We start from the raw sequence: 19134 nt of genomic DNA, 5'->3' as shown, positions 1-19134 counted from the left end.
AACGGGGTCCCCAGAGCCACAAGAGCCAAGTCTACGCTTGAGTTTGCCCAGACTGGACTTCCAGTCTCTGCCTGCAGCCCCTTTCTGCAGGCACGTTTCAACCGCTAGAGACTTGCACCGTAATCCGACCCCAAAAGACACCACTGTACCCGAGCCCCACAGCCTGAGGAGAAGTGGACCAAGGGTGTCCCTGTGTGCCAGAGGATCTCAAGGGTCGAGCCCCCCTCTGGATTCCCCTGGACTGGTCCCCCAGTCTGCACCCTTTTTGAACTGGAATGGTCTCCCGTTGAAGTGAATGGGACACCCGACGCCGTGACACACCACTGCACCCAGACGCCTCGGAGCTTCCCGAAGTGACTTGTTGGTGTGTCCTTGGACCTTGCCCCATACTCACCTTAGGTTCAGAAGAACAGGCCTGTAAGCCGCTGACAAGTACCCTAATGCAACACGTCTCTCCTCCATTGGATAACATTACCGATCCTGAAAATGCTCTGTCCATTTGTGAAAACTGTAAAAATTCATAACTCTAATAATACTTAACCGATTCTCATGATCTTGGTATCTAAATTTATATAAAAGTACGTGTTATTTTTATAAATTGGTGTCTGATTTCCCTGAGTGTGGTCTTACTTACTGCCTTATTGGGTGTTTAATGAATGCATAGCACTACCCTCTGATATTCCCAACTGCTCACCCACACTACCACAAAAGCGAGCATTTGGGGTGTCATTAATGCCTCTGTAATTCCTTTGGGGTTTGCCTGGACTCTTTGAATGATCTACCTCTTTTCGGAATATCCTATAAAGAGCGAGCTTCCTAAAGATGATATAAAAGAAAGTGCTTCAATTATTTTTGTCATACAAACGTTTTTACTTGATCGCAAATGAGAGAACTAGCAGTAACAGATGTAGAAAAATACATTTTTTCTTTATGAGTCGAGAACCGGTGGCTGGAAGACCAGCCAGCATCCCAAACTGGCAAGGACTAAGTTCAAGCTGCCTCAAAGGATGTTGTTGAGGAAAAGAGACAGTTTTTTTTTACCCACACATGACCTTTTCTTATCAGTACTGTTTGTTTTCTGGCATGGGTTAAGCGTGCATGTTACCTACCTGCATATCCCTCTTGCATTCCGCCTTATGTTTCTAAGGACATTGAAGTCCTCCCAATAATGCACAACCAGGACAGGGGCACGTCCATCTTTTTTGACTGCATGTTTATTTAGTTGTGCACTTCGCATGGATTTCTGCAATATATTCGTGAACAGTTTTTACTCACTACTCCCAAAGTAATACACAGTTTGAGATTTTTTTTTTATTCATTCAAGTGCAGCCTGTACTCCTTTTTCTTCAAGTTTAAAAAAATTGGTCAACCAAAGTATTTTTTCTTTTTATAATCACAAGCAATAAAAGTACACATTTTTAACTGCCAGATTTGAAACGAGCAATGACCTGTTAAAGTGCATTCATAGTTTGCCACCCCAAATGGTTTACAAAGACAACTACACATATGAGCAAATTTAAATATGCGAAGATGATTTCTGGAGATTTCCAATTATTCCTCTGTCCATCCTCTAGCAGTGTCAGACATCTTTGCCTACCTCCTCATCCACCCTGTCATAGTGAGGAGCTTTGAAATCATAGTCTGTGTGGGGAATAAAAAACATTCTCGAAATCCATTCTCTGTATTAACCTGATCGGTTTAACCTCTTTCTTTCCTCCTTTTCAACAAGAAAGCCTCTGCTGCCACATGCTGCAGAAATACGTTGTGTGCGCTTCCATATATCCCATTAAACGTTTCTTGGATGCCATAGCCGGACCACAATTTTCAGAGGTACAAATAGACGTGACTGCAAAGGGTGAAAAAAGGGTTACAGCTATTTTCTTTTTGTGATAACATTACTTTTTCTATTGCACTGCCCGTTTAAAAACAAATAATATAAAAGGATCTAAGAGCTATGTAGGTGGAAATTACATTCACTCATTTGGAATGATTGCTGCTGTGAAAATTTGGATTACAGGACCCACTGAAGAATCATAGTACCCTTTTATTGTGGGAGATAAAACAACCACGGGTCACCAGCCCAGACAGACGAATTATGTAATGCTGTGCATTTTCCAGGCAAAAACGGTGCTATTACATTAAAAAGCAGTGCATCTTATCTGTACTTGGTATAGTACATTTTAACGATATTAAAGTAGTCAGAGGCAGTAAGCTGACTGCGCCAGTACAGATTGTATTTGAAGAGACAGTTCACCAGAGAAACCAGTTGTGCAAATGCAAATTTTTCATGCTATAATGAGCTTTTTATAGGAATACAAGGTGAATTCAACAGAATTAGACTTAGGAAATCTTGAATACCATGCTATTTGATTTGGTAGCATTGTTTATATCAAGGGGCAAACATAACATTAAATTGAGGTAACATCTAAAGTTGCTTCGCAGCGTTTAAGTCTTTAAGATCAGAGGACATTATGGCTGAACGATTTATAACCGACGAGAGATTAGTCACAAAAGTAGTTAGACTCACATGGAGATCAGGATATTGATACTTTTTGCTAGTTGGTAATCCTGGCATAGGAGTCAGTTGGAAGGTGCATAGCTAACTGTTCGAAGGCAGTCCATTGTATCTGGGCGAAACATCATTAGAGCAGGAGAAACAGGATCTCCTTGGGCAAGTTAGTAAATTCTCTTGAACCAGAGTGATAGTTTTCCAGTGAAGGTGGCAATCTCAGTATAAAAGTTAATGTTGAAATGAACATCACTGTACAGTAAGTAATCCAAATGGCAGCAATGGTGTAAATACAAATTAAGGAGGAGATTGTAGTATAAAATTAATTTTACTGACCTTTTCAAAATTGTCCTTAATGATGGGAATGAACGGCTTAATTTAGAGCTGATGCAAGAACTAAGGTTAGACTTTTCTCATAGACCATAGCAGGAATATTGAGATCAAATAATTGTGGAGCGAGCTTGTTAGTACTTTATTTGCTACTGTATCGTAGGTTTTAAGGAAACCTGGCACACGGAACCCTTTTGTATCTGCAATTTCTTACACATGAGGTTTTTGAAAAAAAAGGCCAGCAAGACTGAACTAATAGGGAGGGGACAGGAGGACCCATCTTGGATCTATGAAACAAAGGTACTCCGTTCGTTTTGAAGGGGATGTGGGGAGGGGGGGGGGGCGGTGTCCAAAAAGTGACGTGGCTGCGTCATTGCACATTTTATTTTTTGTAGATAATTTTGCCTGTGCTGCACTGCATCTTGCTGATGCCATACAGTCACGCCAAAGGCTTAGGCAAAGCTAGTAGGTTCTGAAGGTGAGACTTACTGACTTTGGCAGTGCTTGTTATGCATCTTGTCTATGCACAAAAGTAAGGAAAACATGACAAAGTTGAAAAGACCTATTGACTTTGCTGATGCTTGTTCCCCTCTTGCATAGTGTACAGATGGTAATCATTTTTATCGATACACTAAAATCCATGCCAACCTAATTTGAAAAACATTTTTAAAAAATGTATGCGCAGTGTTTGCTGCCATTATATTGTGGGTTGAAAATGCTGCACATCAGATGTTAATTTACCCAACTGGGGGATTGTTTTATTCTGAAATGTTGAAGTCACACAGACAAGTAAGTAAGAGGTACATAAACACAATGAGCATTGTAGGATGTATGTTAAGAATCCATAGAAGCCTGAAATTAGAGGAGTGTTTTCTGTTATTATTTGAGGAAAAACAGATGCTCTGATTTGAAGATTTTTTTTAATATGTGCCGAAATGAGTCTCGTCAGCAGTGTTCTGAGGGTCAGAAAAAACTCTTTATTCAAAGGAAGAGGTATATCCATGAGCATGTACAGGAATTTAGGAAGAACCACCATATTTATAAGTGTCATTCAGTGAGCCAGTGACAGAGGCACCTTTATCTAGGTCTTAATCTGGGGCGTCACTCTTCCACCATTGCGCTGTAGTTTAATCTGTGTCTTTTTAGGACTACCCCATGGTACTTAACCAAGGCTTCTATCCTAGCAAATTGGGTTTTCCAGAGAATGTTTAACTGGAATCCATGAGGGCAAATAGTTTGGTTTTATCACGATTGAAGGACATATCAAAGTCTCTGAAAAACTGAAGTGTGTGAGTGTTTGATTGGTTCAGATGCTCCGTCCATTACCACCCCCTTTTGTACCGCTTTTGGCCGCCATAAGTGTGGCAGGGTATGCTCAGACGTGAGTCCCTTGCTCACTTTGCCACTGGATTCAAGCAAGCCGGGCTGAAGGCGGCTGTAATGCCAGAAACCGGTCCTCGGAAGCTTGTTTCCGGTCCAGGGAAGGCATGGCTTGGCAGTTAGGGCTGGACTGTTCCCATGAGGCACAGGGTCAGACTGATTTGCATATAGCCATGTCTGAACTGGGGTGCCAGAGTGGGCTAAAGAACGGTGATGGATTAATCCCAGATCTTTTGACTGGGTGTGAGTGTTTGATTGGTTCAGATGCTCCTTCCGTACCACCCCCTTTTGTACCGCTTTTGGCCGCCATAAGTGTGGCAGGGTATGCTCAGACGTGAGTCCCTTGCTCACTTTGCCACTGGATTCAAGCAAGCCGGGCTGAAGACGGCTGTAATGCCAGAAACCGGTCCTCGGAAGCTTGTTTCCGGTCCAGGGAAAGCATGGCTTGGCAGTTCGGGCTGGACTGTTCCCATGAGGCACAGGGTCAGACTGATTTGCATATAGCCATGTCTGAACTGGGGTGGCAGAGTGGGCTAAAGGAGGGTGATGGATCAAACCCAGATCTTTTGACTGGGTGTGAGTGTTTGATTGGTTCAGATGCTCCGTCCATTACCAGCCCCTTCTGTACCGCTGTCTATTTTGCTGGTCACAAATTTGAATACGTGCTGAGCTTACTAGTTTTTCATAATTCTACAGTATATAAAATGAGGACTGTTGTGTTGGCGAAATAGTAATCATAGGTATTTGCAGGGCAGTCAACATTTGTAAAAAGTTACCACTATATTATCCTATATTCATGTACTATAGATGCAATGCAGTGGGCCGCAAGAAGTAGTTGTTCACATGGTTTTCTTTCAACAGTGCTCGTTTATTTATTTTTACTTGTAATGTGCTTTTGAAAAGCCACAAATTTATCTTTACATTTTTATGGCTACTCCTAGTTTTGTATGGTTAAGAGTCAGTCTCACGGCTCTCTGCTTCCAGTTAATTCATATTTTATTTATTTTTTTAATTTGTTTTAATTTGGTTTTAATGAATAATATGCATCTCAAACAGAACACATCCATTACACAAATAAGCAGCTTACATGGGATTCACGTATTTCAGTTTCGGGGTACATAGGCAGTATACAATATCAAAGAGGTGAAAGCATGAACACCTCCATAATTAACATCATGAGGGGCAGCAATTATCTAATTTTATTCATTGGGCTGTTTAGGGGTCTATAACTGAGTCATAATAGAATTAGGCCATGCTCGGCGAAGGTAGGGTTCCCATATGTCCATGCGTCAGGCATTAGGCGGTTGCTCATCCACATATTGCTTTGCTGTGTCACACCAACAGCCCACTGCCCAGAGCGATGCTGTTAAAGCAGGTCTTCTGTTACTTAAACATTCCATAGCCACCTCCCTCTTAGCCAGAACGAGTAAAACTAATACAAGACGCCTGTCTGTCACAGGTACAGACAACGTATCCCCCAACAGAGCAGCCTGAGGAGAGGTATCCAGTACAGTGCCAATGATTTCATTTAATATTTGGAAAGCATCTTGCCAGTAGTGGCGCACATTCACACAGCTCCAAGACAGGTGTAGGAAGTTGGCATCCTCCATCCCGCACTTCTTACATGCTCTGTTTAATAGTCCCTGCCAAGGTCAAGGGCCATCAACAGAATTCCTTGGAGAGCACTTCTTACATGCTCTGTTTAATACTCCCTGCCAAGGTCAAGGGCCATCAACAGCATTCCTTGGAGAGCGCTGGGGGCCAGGACACATGGTCCTTGTAGGCAAAGAGGCAGTCCTTCCAGCAGGTTAGCACAACAAAGCAGAGTCCAGATGGTGGTGTTCCTGGCAGCACAGCAAATCTCTGGTGCAGCATGTAGAGCCAGTAGCGTCTGGTTACAAATCCGACGCAGTGTCTAAAATCTTTGAGTTGCAGGTAACTTCACAAGAACTTTAGTAATGCACAACACCCCCATTCAATATCAGCACTGGCTCTAGACATCAATTAGGAGTAAACCCGCCTTTTGTGAGAGGGTAGGACTCAACCTAAACAAATATAAAGCATCAACACCCCTCAATCTCCAGATGCAACACTGTTACACCTAACCCTTCCTGTGTGCTGGCTGTCTGGAAAGCATGCAATAGCCCAGTTCTCACTCTACCCTGGACTTGGTTTGGTGTCGGGCTGCAAAGCACAAAAAGTCATAAGCACACAGAAATGCCCACTTTCTAATAGTTTAGACAGTAATAGGGCAACCCAATAGTCCCAAGGAACCGGGTATCATTAATAACAAAACAATAAGTGTTCCTAAAGGAATAATTTAACACTATTTATCATTTTTAACTGGTCACAAAAGTGAACCTGAAATCACAAAGCTCAGGAGACAAAAGGTATCAAACACAATATTTACTTTTTATGTTGATTTTTCAAACCATATACTTTTTTATATATTGTATAGGTATTACTCCACATATCCATTCATGTACGGCAACAGAGAATTGTACTGCATTTCATTCTGCACATGCAGTACGTCTTTGACACTTTTTACACGTTATATGGGTAATATTTACAAATCAGCCATATATACATTAATTTACAGCTTTTTACAATGTTAGTATTCAACAAAAGAACAAACAGTATATACAAAGAAGCGTCAATAGCGTCGACGTTTCGGTCTCACATAGTCATTCCACGAGACCATCATCAGGACGAACGTTGCGCCATAAATCTAAAATATAAGTAAAATCAATATTGTATCTACAGTCTCCTCAGAGCATGATATGAACTGTCTGCCCATATTTACAACCAGTGCTTAAATCCATATACACAAATGTAAGCCATCACCACACCAATAGTGTCAATGAGCCCAAAAACTCTCTACTACGTCCAAAATATGATACATATTATCTTATTTTCAGTGGTCATGTCCTTATATTGTCATGCACCCACTGGCTACAACAGTTTACCAAATACAAGCATAATTTTACAGTACTTACTACGACGTAATGTCACCAATTCTGTAAAAACAAACAAACCAATGCCAATTGTTTTCACATCCGTGATTCAATAGGGCACACTTATCAAGTTGGCCATATAATAATAAAATGGACCATGTAAGCTTAGGTGGTCTTACCTTCTGCCTTATTTCGATTTCTAGACAAATTAAAAAGGAGTACAAGAATAAACATAGCATTCCAGTATCATTAACTAAAAGCGCTGTTGTAGAAAAAAAAACATGTGTGTACTCACAGACTCAGCAGTATTGAAAGCCACACAGTTGCCCTCACAATATCTGTAACACGGAAGTAAAGCGCACATTAGACTGTGACTTTATTAATGTAATCCAACTTATACTCCAAACCGACTAATCACCATTACTCTCTCCGTTCATATACTTACTTGTGCACACCACCGTATACACCACGTAGGCCCTCTTTCGTCTATGGGACATCGGAACCTGCACCACGTCTTCCTCGTGTTTAAAAAACACACACATCCACCGAGTTCCGATCACGTGACCCGTGAAAACAGTGTAAGAGCCTATCACAAATATCGCGGCCATCTTGGAATGGTGTCAATTGTATCGTGTTAATTCCTACTCAACCCATAACATGTAACCATTAATCATGATCGCGAACGGTATTGTAAATAAAAAACGCATTTCATCAAAAAAATTATGTCAATGAAGATGAACAAATGCGGTGTCTCGATAAAAGTTATATAAATACTCTGGATTCCAGGCTAACTATTCAAAAGACGGTGGCCATATTAGAAAGGGCATGGAACCTATCACTTATATCTGGAATAACTATCGACTGTCAACCCATAGCCATAAATTTGTTAAATCAGCCAGATCTGTTCATATATCAACGCAAGGTAGCTAGCACTTGCCATTCCACAAAGGAGTTAAGCTCTTTCTTCACTGTATTTGCAGACCAAATCCACCTGTTTTCCTTTTCAGTAAGAAGACGGTCCATATCATGCCTCCTTTTTGACTGTTTCACAGTTTCTAACACAAACCATTTCATTTCACTAGGTGAATGCTGTTCTTTGATGTAATGTTCAACCATAGGTGCAGTTTCAACTTTACACCTTATTCGGGACTGGTGTTGCATAATTCTTTTTTTGACTTCTTGTGTTGTTTTTCCTATATAAAATAGGGCACATGGGCATTCTACACAGTAAATCACATTACGTGTCAAGCAATTAGTATGTTGTCGCATCACCCAGTTTTTTCCATTAATGCAACAGGATTTAATCGCTACAGTTGTATGGCACGCTACACATGAACAACACGGGAAGTGTCCCACTACTGGTGCCATTCTCCATAGATTTTGAATTGTACTCACTACTGGTTCTTTGTATGCCTTTACAAGATGGTCCCTAAGGTTGCGTGACCTTTTAAAGGCAAACCGAGGTATTGGAAGTTGTGGTTCAAGTTTTGAAATGAGATGCCAGTTTTTTGTTATAATCTTTTTTATGGCGTTAGCCTCAGAACCAAAAGTGGTGACACAAGTGATTGAATCGGAGTAGGTATCTTCTTTTTGTTAAGGTGTTAATAGAGCTTGTCTGTCGTAGTACCAAGCTCTCTTCATACACCGCTTCACCATTCTGTAGGGGTATCCTCTCATTGAAAGTTTCGTTTGCAAGATTTTAGCTTCTCTGAAATAATCTTCCCTTTTGGTACAGTTCCGTCTGAGACGAAGGAACTATCCAAAAGGGAGATTATCACGTAAATTACGTGGGTGATGACTCGTATATTTTAAAAGGGTGTTGCGAGCCGTTGGCTTTGTGAACAAACTAGTTGAGAGTGTGCCATCATCGTTCCATATTTTTAGGTCCAAAAAATTAATGCTGTCCCTGTCGAATTCCATTGTAAACTGTAGATTGGAATCTTGGGCATTAAGCCATTCATGGAATTCTTGAAGTTGATCTATTGGACCTTCCCAGATCAGACACACGTCATCAATGTAACGAAGGTAATCCTTAATATAGTTCTCAAAGGGATTATTGGTGTAGATCACTCTCTCCTCAAATGCTGCTACATACAGGTTAGCTATATCAGGTGCAAAAATTGCCCCCATTGCCACCCCTTTAATTTGGCCAAAAAATTCGTTGTTAAAGATGAAATAATTCTCATTTAGAGCAATTTTGGCACAGTCTACAATGAAGTTCGTTGGGACCTGATGTGGTGATGGCCTTTTGTCTAATATATTCTTGATTACGTCCAATGCCTCTTCTTGGGGAATACTTGTATATAGACTTTCAATGTCCATTATTACAAGGACATTGTCTTGGTTGTTGTATTGTTTGCCTTCCAAACGGTTGATCACACTAGTGCTATCTCTGGTATAGGATTTTGTGAGTGCCACTGATGGTTTTATGAACCAATCTACATATTCTGCCAGAGGTTGCAAGATCTATTGGCAACCTGCGACAATAGGTCTACCTGGGGGGTTTTTGTAGTTTTTACGGACTTTAGGAAGCGTATAAAACGCAGGGATTGAATAGTTTTTTTTATTCAAGTAGTCAAATTCTTTTTGGCTGAGCCACCCCCCATCCAAGCCTTGTTTACTCAGATGCTGGATATTAGATCTAATTCGGTCAGTGGGATCTTTCTTTAAACTCTTGTAGTGGACACTGTTTTGTAATTGCCTAGTAATTTCTTGTTCATAATCTTCTAAATTCTGGACAACAATACTGCCACCCTTGTCCGCCGGTTTGATTACTATATCATTCCTACTGGCAAGGCTTTTAAGGGTATCGAACTCAGTTCTCGTGAAATTGTATTTGACAGATTTCTTCTTGTTGAACATTTGTTCGATCTCTGTCAGAATCACATTCTCAAAAGTAATCACTTCTTTCGGCATCAAATTAGTTGCCGGATAGAACGTGGAGGGGCAACGTAGGTTTGTAGCTGTTGTTTGTGGTGGTAAAGGCGTTTTATTAAAGAAATGTTTCAACCGTATGGTTCTAAACAGTTTGTACATTTCAACATAGGTGTTAAATTGGTCATTGCGTTGTGTTGGCACAAAAGAAAGCCCATAGCTCAAGATGTCTAGTTCTTTTTGGGTCAAAATTTGAGTGGAAATATTGAAAATTGGAACCACCTCTAAATTTACATTGGTATTACCATTGTCTTCCAGTCGATGAACCATTGTGGATATATTCTCAACACAGATATTGTCTACCACTCGTAATAATTGTTCCTCGTTTGTCGGAAACCCGGGGTGTATTGATTCCTGTATTGACCCCTCCTGGTATTCCGAGACCGACCTCTCTGTGTGCCTTGGCCTCTCCCTAAAAAAGGAGACTAACCTTGCCCTCGACCCCCTCTGTAGTTGGAGATATGTCCTCTACCTGCCCCTTCGTCAGAACTAGATGAAGCTGTGTCTGAGAAATTAGTGTGTTTTGGAACCCAGTTGGTTTGGCTTTGTGTAAAGAAGTCTTTCTTTAAATAAGGATAGGTGCGATCTCTTGCGTAGTTTTTTATGTCTTTTTGTAATTTTTCTGTCTTTTTTAGTATGTTGGTTCTTTGGAAATCTGCTATTGTTGTTTCTAATTTTTTAAGAAATTCTTGGTTGTCTGTGGAACTTGTGTCTTCTTACACTTGTTTCTCCAACTCTGCAATTTCTTTTTTAATCTCTCTATATGTTTAAGTGCAGTTTCTATACTCCGCACCATCCAACTTCTTGAACATTTATTTGACACAAAACTAAATCCCACATTAAAATCTTCGTCTTCCACAAATATTACCGGAATGTTGCGCACCTGTAGTCCTACAGGGATTATGTTATTATTCAGGCAATCAGTAAGGAATCACTTGTGTCACCACTTTTGGTTCTGAGTCTAGCGCCATAAAAAATATTATAACAAAAAACTGGCATCTCATTTCAAAGCTTGAACCACAACTTCCAATACCTCGGTTTGCCTTTAAAAGGTCACGCAACCTTAGGGACCATCTTGTAAAGGCATACAAAGAACCAGTAGTGAGTACAATTCAAAATCTATGGAGAATGGCACCAGTAGTGGGACACTTCCCGTGTGGTTCATGTGTAGTGTGCCATACAACTGTAGCGATTAAATCCTGTTGCATTAATGGAAAAAACTGGGTGATGCGACAACATACTAATTGCTTGACACGTAATGTGATTTACTGTGTAGAATGCCCATGTGCCCTATTTTATATAGGAAAAACAACACAAGAAGTCAAAAAAAGAATTATGCAACACCAGTCCCGAATAAGGTGTAAAGTTGAAACTGCACCTATGGTTGAACATTACATCAAAGAACAGCATTCACCTAGTGAAATGAAATGGTTTGTGTTAGAAACTGTGAAACAGTCAAAAAGGAGGCATGATATGGACCGTCTTCTTACTGAAAAGGAAAACAGGTGGATTTGGTCTGCAAATACAGTGAAGAAAGAGCTTAACTCCTTTGTGGAATGGCAAGTGCTAGCTACCTTGCGTTGATATATGAACCGATCTGGCTGATTTAACAAATTTATGGCTATGGGTTGACAGTCGATAGTTATACCAGATATAAGTGATAGGTTCCATGCCCTTTCTAATATGGCCACCGTCTTTTGAATAGTTAGCCTGGAATCCAGAGTATTTATATAACTTTTATCGAGACACCGCATTTGTTCATCTTCATTGACATAATTTTTTTGATGAAATGCGGTTTTTATTTACAATACCGTTCGCGATCATGATTAATGGTTACACGTTATGGGTTGAGTAGGAATTAACACGATACAATTGACACCATTCCAAGATGGCCGCGATATTTGTGATAGGCTCTTACACTGTTTTCACGGGTCACGTGATCGGATCTCGGTGGATGTGTGTGTTTTTTAAACACGAGGAAGACGTGGTGCAGGTTCCGATGTCCCATAGACGAAAGAGGGCCTACGTGGTGTATACGGTGGTGTGCACAAGTAAGTATATGAACGGAGAGAGTAATGGTGATTAGTCGGTTTGGAGTATAAGTTGGATTACATTAATAAAGTCACGGTCTAATGGGCGCTTTACTTCCGTGTTACAGATATTGTGAGGGCAACTGTGTGGCTTTCAATACTGCCGAGTCTGTGAGTACACGCATGTTTTTTTCTACAACAGCGCTTTTAGTTAATGATACTGAAATGCTATGTTTATTCTTGTACTCCTTTTTAATTTATCTAGAAATCGAATTAAGGCAGAAGGTAAGACCACCTAAGTTTACATGGTGCATTTTATTATTATATGGCCAACTTGATAAGTGTGCCCTATTGAATCACGGATGTGAAAACAATTGGCATTGGTTTGTTTGTTTTTACAGAATTGGTGACATTACAACGTCGTAGTAAGTACTGTAAAATGATGCTTGTATTTGGTAAACTGTTGTAGCCAGTGGGTGCATGACAATATAAGGACATGACCACTGAAAATAAGATAATATGTATCATATTTTGGACGTAGTAGAGAGTTTTTGGGCTCATTGACACTATTGGTGTGGTGATGGCTTACATTTGTGTATATGGATTTAAGCACTGGTTGTAAATATGGGCAGACGGTTCATATCATGCTCTGAGGAGACTGTAGATACAATATTGATTTTACTTATATTTTAGATTCATGGCGCAACGTTCGTCCTGATGATGGTCTCGTGGAATGACTATGTGAGACCGAAACGTCGACGCTATTGACGCTTCTTTGTATATACTGTTTGTTCTTTTGTTGAATACTAACATTGTACAAAGCTGTAAATTAATGTATATATGGCTGATTTGTAAATATTACCCATATAACGTGTAAAAAGTGTCAAAGACGTACTGCATGTGCAGAATGAAATGCAGTACAATTCTCTGTTGCCGTACATGAATGGATATGTGGAGTAATACCTATACAATATATAAAAAAGTATATGGTTTGAAAAATCAACATAAAAAGTAAATATTGTGTTTGATACCTTTTGTCTCCTGAGCTTTGTGATTTCAGGTTCACTTTTGTGACCAGTTAAAAATGATAAATAGTGTTAAATTATTCCTTTAGTAACACTTATTGTTTTGTCACTTTCTAATAGTGACATTTCAAAAATAGTAATAAAAAACCCACCTTCACCAATAAGCAGGATGTTTCTGCACTATTCCAAACGTGGCAATGGTACTTCCAGATCAGAAATGACCACAGAAAAACATATTGAGGAACTCCCAATGCAAACCTATGGGAGGAGTAGGCTTCACATTATTGAGAAACCAAATAGGCTGTTTGTCACTACCAGGACATGCCGCACAGTCAGGGCACATCCCCTACCTTTTACGTACACAGCACCCTGCCTATAGTGATACCTAGGGCCTACCTTAGTGGTGACCTATATGTAGAAAATAAATGGGGAGTTTCGGGCTTGTCAAATAATGTTAAATGCCAAGTCAATGTAGCAGTAAACAGTGCACGCAGGCCCTGCAATGGAAGGCCTGAGACAGCTTTGAACCACTACTGCTGTGGGTAGCGTGAGCAGCACTACAGGCCAACTAGTAGCATTTTATTTACAGGCCTGGGGTATATGGATTATCACTGTACAAGGGACTTAACCAGCAAATGAAATATGTTAAACAGGTATGAGCAGCCATACTAAGCTTACAGGAGAGAGCACATGCACTTTAGCACTGAATAGTAGTGATAAAGTGCCCAGAGTCCTAAAGCCAACAAAAACAGTAGGATGACAAAAAAAATGGGGATAACCCAGGTTCATAAATGGATTATCCAACAGGGGATGAGAGGAGAATATGAGCATCTAGTCTGAACCTCCCTTTCAGAAGCCACCACTGGCCAGCACATCAACATCCAGTCTCCCTGCATAGGACCCGAGAGACACTGTGGCCATCGCATCCCCAGATCTAGTGAGCACCCACTCTGGGATGTGTTGCTGGGAATGCAGCAAGAATCCAACAGCGCAGGTAATGTGCCTGCGTAACTATATAGTAAAGATAGAAGTCGGGTACTGCCAATCTGTTCTGCAGCGGTTTATTAAGACTCTCCCCCATATCCTAGCCTGCTGCTCCCCCAATATCAGCCTAAGGAGAAAGTGGCACAGTTGCCTGAAAAAACATGGCTCAAACATAATATTGGCAAATAGATATAAGAATTTCTCCTGTACCACAATTCTCAACAGGGAGCTGTAGCCCATCATTTTGAGGATCAGGCTCAGGCACCTATCAAATTGAGTTTGTAATGTACATTTTATAAAAAGTCTGTCAGGAATTACTTACTCAGTGTTAAAACTCCACATGATCCAGGTAAAGCAATAAGGAATCCACCTCCTGACATCCCCTACTCTGAATATAAGCACAAACTATTAGGGCGATCAGGCGAGGGGAGGATGGGGAAGGAACAGCTGGGAAAAGGAATCTGCAACACAAAGAACAATACCATAAAAGATTGAACACATGGAAGACTACTCTCGTAGATTCTCGCTAGTTACTAACGAACCTTGCTCTGTTGACGATAATCCTTCCCACTCTTAAGACAACTGGATATTTCTCTCTCCATAAACCAATTATCTACAAGGCATAAGGCAACAATTAGACTCAGCAAGAAACACACCGTTCCTACATATGTCTCTATTCAACCCCATACATACCAGGTCCTTCTCACTCTGAAGATAATGCGAAGACGTCCAATCCAAAAATAAAGGAAAACAAAAGCAGAGAGTCTGGTATATCCGAAGAGATTATACAGTCAGTTCTCAAGAGAAAAGTCGTAAGCAACATAAAGAGGAATGAAGACTTTACCTAGAAAGCACACTGTCGTGCAACACAGAAACGATAGTGCATGGTTGTGACTCACCTCCGCATTCTGTTCTTGACAGCCATAAAGTTCTCAGGGCTTCAAACGTAGACACGGTGATGTGTGGTTAAACGCTCTGGACATCCAATATTAATGAAGTACACCGGACTGTAACACAGACACGGTAATGCATGGTTTACTCACCACTGCATTCCGCTCGGAAATATCCAAGGACTTTAATGAGCCAAATAAAGCAACAGACGAAATACCACCAAGAGTACAAGCGGCGGGTCCACAGGAAAAAGGCAGCTGTTCACCCACGGAGTCACTTGCCAAGGACAACGGGTAACAGAAACAAGAACTGGAATCCTGGTTCTTTACTCACCCGAACTCCATCACCCTTCAATAATCCTTTGGAAGTCTAAGAACCTGCGCTTTACCGAGAACGTAGAACCAGCAACCGCAATTCTCTCTCAGCCGAGAGAGAACAACCGTAAACGATAACTACGCTCACCTGCGTGCGTGCATCATCTGTTTATAAAAGGCCTCTCATGCAGCAAACAGCCTAATGGAATGTGTAGTCCAGACCCAAGGGAAATACGGTAGGCACAACCACCGACCTACTTCCTGACAAAGTCAACCAGTAGACTATCTCCACTGGGTGCCTTACCACTGGACAGGGCCATGGCTGCCTTCTAAATATCCACAACTGTAACTGGTAATTAAGGTGTTCCCATAGAGGGCCTTCCAGCCATGCCAATGCCACACGGTCAAGGTTCAAGTAAGTCTCCACAGCTTTCCAATTACCCTGCACAGAGTAGAAGGTTTTCTATTAGGTCCTGAAGATGGGCAGATTCTCAGCAGGATCAGTGGTAAGAGCCCCATCAGCTCCACGCATGGCTCTAACCCTTTCATGGGAGCAAGCACTTCCGGCAACACAGGCCAAGATCTTCCCTGGTTGATCACCTTCCCCGAATTATTGCACCCCAGTTTTTCGCCCCAGATATAGTATCTTCCTCGTCGCTTATTCCCGGAACTCGCTGAGCTTCTCCTGTAGCTTCACCCAGGGTGCCCCGTCGGCTGTAAACTCATTCTGGTTCTCAAGACTACAAAGCTCCACCTCCAGATGATACAGTCAGCCCCTTATAGATTTAATGATCCCAGCCCCCTTTGCAATACCTATTCCCCTTAGGTAGACTTTAAAAGCCTCCCAAAGGGGTTCCACCTCATCCAACTGTCTTTTCATTTAGCTGGAAGTATTCCGCAATAGCTTCGCTAATTTTATCACGGAAATCAGAGTCTTGCAGTTCACTACATCTCAAACGCCAACTAATAAATTCCGGATGGGGAGTTAGGCTAGTTAGTACCAGCCGGGCAGGTGAGTGGTCTGACAGTGTATCTGGGAGTATTTCTGCAGCGCGGAACATGGGACATGGTGAGAAGGACCGGAGCCAGAAGTCCAGGCGGGATGATAAACCATGCACCTGTGAGCTGCACGTGTTATCCCGATCTCAGATGCAGTATCCACCAGGTGTCTACAATGTTGCAAAGCTAGAATATTTGCTCACGGGCTAGGCTTACCTTTGAGCTAGGATGGGGATTCTCTGAAGTCCTATCTTGTGGCATGGAAGAAGTTGTCCTAATCATTGGCCAGTCCCTGTGCTTGGTGCAAAGGACGATGATCTCGTCAAAGAACTCCGGTGAGTCCACATTGGGCTTTATAGGTTCATCAGTAGAAGAGGGTGACTTTCCAATCTTGCCAGTATACCCACCGCATCTATGACTGAAGTCAAGAAGCCTCCTAACCAGCACAACCACCCTGCGCCCATAAGTGGAGTATGAGAAGTACTGGTGCTTCCTCCAGGCAAAGGCAAGAGTCGATGTGTGAGCAATGATTCTCCAGCAGCAGGGCCACATGGTTCCATCCCTGTCTAAGAAGGCTAGGACTTGTGCTTTAGAAGAACAGTTCAGCCCTGTACATTTCATGTAATGAAAGTCACCATGAAATAGGATTAGTGAGGAACTAATATGTGCTTGGGTTTACTACAAAATCGAAACCCCTAACACGGAGCATCACAGAAATTCAGAGAATGGTATCCCTGTAGTGCGGCGTACAAATGGTCAAAATAGATGCTTAACATACTTAAAAAAGTAAATCCTCCCAGGCCTCCTCCCTATCCCCCCAATACCGACCCCAAATGTCGCCGAATACCCACCCAAGATCAAACCTAAGCAAATGGGAGAACCATGCTAGATGCAAGGCCGCCCTTGTGTGCTCCACGGTTGGGGAACCAAGGAGCACCCCCTGATCCTCCAGCACGGGCAGAATGGGCATCTCATCACTTAGTAACTAGTGCCAATCAACTCTTGTTATATAACGTAGCATGCAGCCCCAGCGTCCAGCTACGTCATAGTAACGCTAACAATCTCATAGCATCAGTATTTGAGGAAGGAAAGGAACCCAGAAACCATCACCTGGTGATATGTGGTTGGGAACAAGATCCAGTGCAAGGAGAGTCCGGCATTGTCTCACGCCACAGATACAGCTGTCCGCTTGTCAGTTCCGGGTGTCACAGGGTCATCTGCAAGGGGCAGATGATGCTCATTAAAGTTCAGGACCTGCTCTGGTTGCTAGAAGAAATGAATCTTTCCTTTGTGTTCCATTCGAAGCTTGGCCGGGTACATCGTAGAGCACTTAAGCCCCCCTAGCTCGCCGTTTTTTAAACCTCTGTGAAAGTGCGCTGTAACTCCAGGACCGAATTTATGATTTCCTGATATAAGGAAATTAATCAGTTCGCAAAGTGAGGTTCGGGGTGGCACTGTTGAGCCTTAGGACAAGTTCCCTATAATTGAGGAGCCTTGCAATTATAGGCAGAGGAGGTTGACCAGATTTTGGGACCTAGCGAGCCACGTGCTCTTTCAACAACAAAAGGGGTAGAAAACTGGGAGCATCCACATATTAATACCAAGATCTCCTCTTCAAGAAAGGCCATGTTGCCAGCAGTAGCAGACTTGGGTATGTCCAGGATACGTACATTTTTTGTCCTCGTGCCCCCTCCTGATCTGTGTTCCGGGCATGGATTGTTTTCAGTTTGTGCTGCAACTGCGTCGGGCCCCCTCTGTGTGATGCTGCGAGTCTTCTACATCCAAAATCCGATCTTCAGCTTGGGTGTGCCTGGACTCACGTCGATCTCTCTGCTCCTGAAACCCATCAAGCCGCTCCTCCAAGGATTCAACCGTTGCATTGATAGCTTGTAAGCCTGCTTTCACATCCTGCAGGGCCTGGGCGACAGGGTCCGCCTGGGCCCCAGATGGGGCAAAGCCTCCCTCTGGGCTTGGCACAGTTGTATGTTTTTTTTAATCAAATGGCAGCCTAGATTTTCGGCGGTCAGCTTTGCCAATAATGAGGCCCACTCTCCCCACGTGTGGCGTCGCCAAGAGGGCAATCCCTCCTGGGACTACTCACGGTTCAGTATACCACGCCAGACCGCACCTGGTGCAACACCAACTCCAGGCGCAGCTATGACAGCACAGTAGTGCTTCTTAGGCTCTGGTACGCAGCAAGCCAAGACAATCAAGGCTGAGTGGATCTGCGCCCTGGGTAGGGGTCACTCGAGTTGCCCCAGGGCCACACTTCCCCAGGGCTCGAAGTGGCATGATCAACAGATCCAGTGCCCTGATGGCGAAAGAGCCATGACTGGCCCACCTCAAAGCTCTGTGTCTTCACCTAAGGAGTATTCAATTGGGGAGCAGTAGCCCCACACCGCTCAGCAAACGCAGCCGCAATATCATAGCTCAATGCCTGAAGACCCAAGCAGGCCACTACCTGAGTCCTGTTACGCCAGTTCAGGGGCTTGTAGGCCACACTGTGGTGGGAGGCGCTGGGCTGCCTGACAGTACAGCTGGCCACACTGCCCCCACCAACAGCCAATGACCACGCGCCCACAAGAGCGCTCCGGTCCACTCCCACTCCGAGCGTCCTAGGGTAGCCTAAGTCCCCACTGCAGACCTATGCCCTCTCAGATCGATGCGCCACTGCAGCCTGGCCGCAACAGCTGGACGGAAGAGTTCCCAACAATAAGAGGGAGTTACGTTTTGTGCCAGTAGAGCAAATTTAAGAGTACTGAAGCAGCTTTTGTTCCGGTAGGT

The 19134-nt window shown here is 42.7% G+C and overlaps 1 protein-coding gene across 1 annotated transcript in view; it reads left to right on the top strand.

The window, feature by feature from the left end:
* The window catches only part of SYNJ2BP (synaptojanin 2 binding protein), a 111687-nt gene that overhangs the window by 82743 nt on the left and 9810 nt on the right, over positions 1-19134 (top strand). The window lies entirely within an intron of this gene.

Source organism: Lissotriton helveticus, chromosome 9 (genome assembly GCF_964261635.1).
Source record: "Lissotriton helveticus chromosome 9, aLisHel1.1, whole genome shotgun sequence".
In the NCBI taxonomy this organism is placed as follows: domain Eukaryota; kingdom Metazoa; phylum Chordata; class Amphibia; order Caudata; family Salamandridae; genus Lissotriton; species Lissotriton helveticus.
Note: the sequence above shows the minus strand (reverse complement) of the source record. Positions and strands in the feature narration are given on the sequence as shown.